The sequence below is a fragment of the Pinus tabuliformis genome, chromosome 8, assembly GCF_031772625.1.
Source record: "Pinus tabuliformis cultivar Carrire ecotype Pingquan chromosome 8, CPIR1, whole genome shotgun sequence".
NCBI lineage: Eukaryota > Viridiplantae > Streptophyta > Pinopsida > Pinales > Pinaceae > Pinus > Pinus tabuliformis.
Window position 1 is genome coordinate 432,218,180 of NC_142294.1, and position 4,445 is coordinate 432,222,624.

General features: G+C 36.9%; 1 long non-coding RNA gene across 1 annotated transcript; it reads right to left on the reverse strand.

Annotated features, from left to right (window-relative positions):
- Nucleotides 1-465: 465 nt before the first annotated feature.
- LOC149235901 (uncharacterized) lies at nt 466-1,427 on the reverse strand. Its single transcript, XR_016268355.1, has 3 exons — nt 1,096-1,427; nt 763-901; nt 466-607 (listed from the first exon to the last, which is right to left on the reverse strand). It is a non-coding gene; the product is annotated as an uncharacterized LOC149235901 (long non-coding RNA).
- Between the last annotated feature and the right edge of the window lie 3,018 nt (nt 1,428-4,445).

The window sequence follows — 4,445 nt, forward strand, 5'->3', positions numbered from 1 at the left end:
TTGGCTAAGAGCTCGTCTTCCTCGGACGTAAGGAAACAGGTTAACGGCCCAAGACCCAGAGGCATCTGGCAGGAGTGAAAGCCTGCTCCCTTACGGACCACCAGCCTAACGGCCCAAGACCCAGAGGCATCTGGCAGGAGTGAAAGCCTGCTCCCTTACGGACCACCAGCCGGTTATTTCAGGTGGCGTGGTTTTCCTTGATAACAGTGATGTGTCAACTGACATTCACGGATAGCAGCCAGAGATGGCTGTCCTCACTGTTGGTTTGACAAACTGAGTTTGATAAGTTTTTCCACCTTTTGAAAAAAAAAACAGTCCTAATTAACAGCACTACGGCTAAAAAAACTTATTGCAATGTCAAATTATATCAAAAAGTTTTGTTATATTATAAATTCAAAAGTGTGAAGCACTTTCCTTAAACTTCTATTAAACAACTTAACTTAGCTGGTGATTACAATTTACAATTTGCCTTCTTTAGTTTCAGAAGGCAAATGACATATCCCACTGAAGTCGCCAGACTGGATAAAAAAACCTCAAAAACCCTCTGATCGCTTTCAACGTTGACGAAGAGCTGTCCTATTATAGTAGCATAGCTAGTTCCGGGTCTCTGTTTGCAAATTTATTCAGTAATGCTAATTTATCCGATTACGCAGGACTTAGCTAAGGATATAGCGTTTATCCAGGCCAATTAAGTGTAAACAAAAAAGAAAAAGAAAGAAAAAACTAACATATTGTTCTCATATGTTACTTGTTAGATGTCACCTTAGCAAGTCGGAAGTATGGATTCTCTTTCTTGGGCTTGGTACCTGACCTGACCTGAACTGAACCAAACCTCCCTTGCAAGCTCTCTCCCCCATCTGTTTCATCTGCCAAGCTGCATTCCCTATCTCGCCTGAGTCAACTGGTTAATAGCACGATATTATAATACACCCATCTCGCACATCAAAAACTAGAAGTACTAGCTCTTGGTCATTAACGAAAACTATTTCTACACAATTCAGAATTATTAAAGCCTTAGTTAATAAAATGCCCTGGATTATTCGTGCACAAAAAGCCTCCAAAGGAGAATAGCTCTCTTTGGCCAGCTCTACTTACTCTCTCTCTGGTTTTGCTCGCTTCAATGGTCCATCTACTTCTGGCTTTGCTCGCTTCAATGCTCCATCTACTTCTGGATCTACAGAAAAATTTATCACATAAACCACTAGCTATGGATCTGTAAACTATAAATATGTTCGATCTGGAAGACTTTGCGCTAGATCTTTATCTGGTACAAAAAGGGATACTATGAAAGAAGCTATTGCGTCTGGCTCTACTTCTCACTCTGGTGCTAGTAGATATGCTCCTCTATCTGCTGGTGGTGCTAAGACTGAACCTATTGATCCAGTTGCTTCACCACTAGTATCTTAGTAAGTTCCAATTTCAATGGTTGTCCCACCATTCAGTAGCATTAAGAAGCAGAGGTACAAGCTGCAGGAAAGGCAGCTGACCTCATTTGGTCAGGTACTGTGAGATGGGGATTCTAAAGCTGCCATTTTAACCACCCAATACAGTAACCAATCTGAATCAACCACCATTCAGTAGCATTAAGAAGCAGAGGTACAAGCTGCAGGAAAGGCAGCTGACCTCATTTGGTCAGGTACTGTGAGATGGGGATTCTAAAGCTGCCATTTTAACCACTCAATACAGTAACCAATCTGAATATACATGTGTACCGTTGCTCACCAGATACTCATACAAACGAAAAGAAACATTTAATAATGTAAAAAAATATTTAAATTAAATTCATAAGCTGTTAGTGATGATATAAAAACATAAATATTAATACCAAGTACATACTCTCACTTTCAATGTCATTGACTCTTTTAAATCATATAATTATCATACAAACCAAAAGAAACACTTAATAATGTAAAAAATACATACTCTCAATTTCAATATAAAAGTATAAATATTAATGCCAAATACATACTCTCAATTTCAATTTCAATGTCATCGATTCTTTTAAATCATATAATTATCATAAATAACAAACATACACCCAATTTCCAAATCAAATACCTAAACATCAAATTCATAAAAAAAAAGTACTAAATAGTAAGCAGATGTCAACAAAGATAACTCCACAATCGAAATGATTAAGAGCCCAATGACCCGATACAGGAATAACCAAAAACTCCAAACAGCAATGACAAAAAATGAAACACCAAAAGATGAATGAAAATGTCGGGTTGTTATTTTGTAAGAAATTCAGAGGTTTATGGCATTTTTTTAATAAATTTTTTCGTTTTACTTTTAATTGAAATTTGTATTTGAACTTCTAAGCCATGGGAACAAATTCATGGCCTCATTAGCCGTGTGGAAGTTCAGAGAAACCTCATGAAATGTCTGTCGCTTCCAAATTTCAAGGAGAATAATACTTTGTAAAGTGAGATTTTACTAATTTCGAAAAATAATTTATATATTTACTAATTTCAAGGACCATGAATGCTATACAGAGAAATCAGTTTGTTAGAACAAATCACTGAAGCATTGGCCTAACACTAGTACACACAACACTAGTATACACAGAACATCAAGAACTCAAAAAACCTGCCAATTTTTAACAAAGGAGTCACACATTATCACAATACCCATGTTTAGCACCTGCCAATCATAAAAAATCAATCATACACCTGACTGCAAGAACCATGTCTAGCATGGTATTGTCGTACACCAAAAATACCATGACAAAATCCATATAAAAATATAAAACATAGTAATTTAGAAAAACCATAATTCCTACAAAGTTTATGACACTATGCATGACAGAATTAACTATATCTCACCATCCTAACATAACCATCCGCCATGGTAAAGCAACTGGTCAAAAGACATACACAACGAATAGAATTTTGTATTTAAGCAAAATCAGCATTCACATTTTATTTACAAGACTATTCAATGACAAATTAAGCTAGAACCCCAAATTGTTAAATTGGTATTCCAAATTGTTAAATTGGCGTGTTGGAAATTTCTGGTAATTTCAAACAAATATTGAACAGAGGAAATACTCTGTTTCTGCCACAGGATCTTTTGCACAGGGAGGCTAATAAAATTTCTGAGAACAGAGATTTTTCACACCCATAATAAACTTGTATTAATTCATAAAAAGCCTGATACAATTTTCTTCCTCTTTCACTCAGAGGGATTTACCAAAAAAAACTTTCACCAAAACAAAATACTCTCTCTCTCTTTTACAAAATGATTTTTACACTGATGTGTAAAATCTTCATTCACTGCTGTAAAATAAATTTACATGGATTTGCTGCTGTAAAAGAGCTTTTACATTTACCACTTCTTGTTTCCCACTGCTGTGCATATCACAAAAATAAAATACAAAGACATACAAAAACTCTCATACTTCTTCTACGCACTGTTGTGCGATATTCGCTCCTTGCAAAAAAAAATCAACACATAACAGCCCTCGAATACATATGCGTTCCCATTGATTTTTCCAGCTTGCACTGCTGTGCAAAACCAAAGTCTTATAAAAGTTCAACTCAGTTTTTTTTCGCTGCAGCTAAAGGAGCATTACAACATAAAACATTTACATTTTTTTTGGCTCATTATAAAAACTAAACAAAAACGTATATCAAAACAAAACGAACAGACTTAATTACTTTACGTGCCGTAATATAAAAAAAACTTAACTATGCACCTACACATATGACACTGCATTAATAAAAGGTATGGTCAACGAAACTTGATTTTACTCCACGCTAAGCCTTTAATGCAGGCTCGTATGCATCTTGGAACAATCGACGGCGGAGATTGATGAAGACAATCGGACGGCGGTGGAGGATTTCGGAAGGCCTCATTATGCTGAACATTAGCACCCGAAAAGTCAGACTTGCTTACGTATGCCGAGAGCCACGCGTCTGCACTATATTGTATCGGGCTCGTTCATACGGAAACTGCCTTCACGCAAAAGCGGTCCGATACGCATCAAGGTGGTTTGTGGTTTTGCTGCGGTGGTTTTGAGGTGCGTAGTTGAAATTAGATTTCAACACTCCCCTTTAATTTCAACTGCTGGGCATTCGGTCATACCGAGACACTTTCTCAAAAATTCAAAGCTTTTCTGATCCAATGGCTTTGTCAAAATGTCTACTACCTGTTCTTGAGTCCTGCAATGTTCTAAGACAATTTCTCCATTGTTCACCAATTCTCTGATGTAGTGAAACCTTGTATCAATGTGTTTCGTTCTCTTATGAAACACTGAATTCTTTGACAATGCAATAGCTGAGCTATTGTCACAAAAAATCACTGTCGCTTTTGCCTGCTCTTGGCCTAAGCTCCTCAACATTCTTCTCATCCAAACTGCTTGACATGTTGCTGCTGTAGCTGCCACATATTCAGCCTCTGCTGTAGACAATGCTACAATGGACTGCTTCTTAGAAGCCCATGAA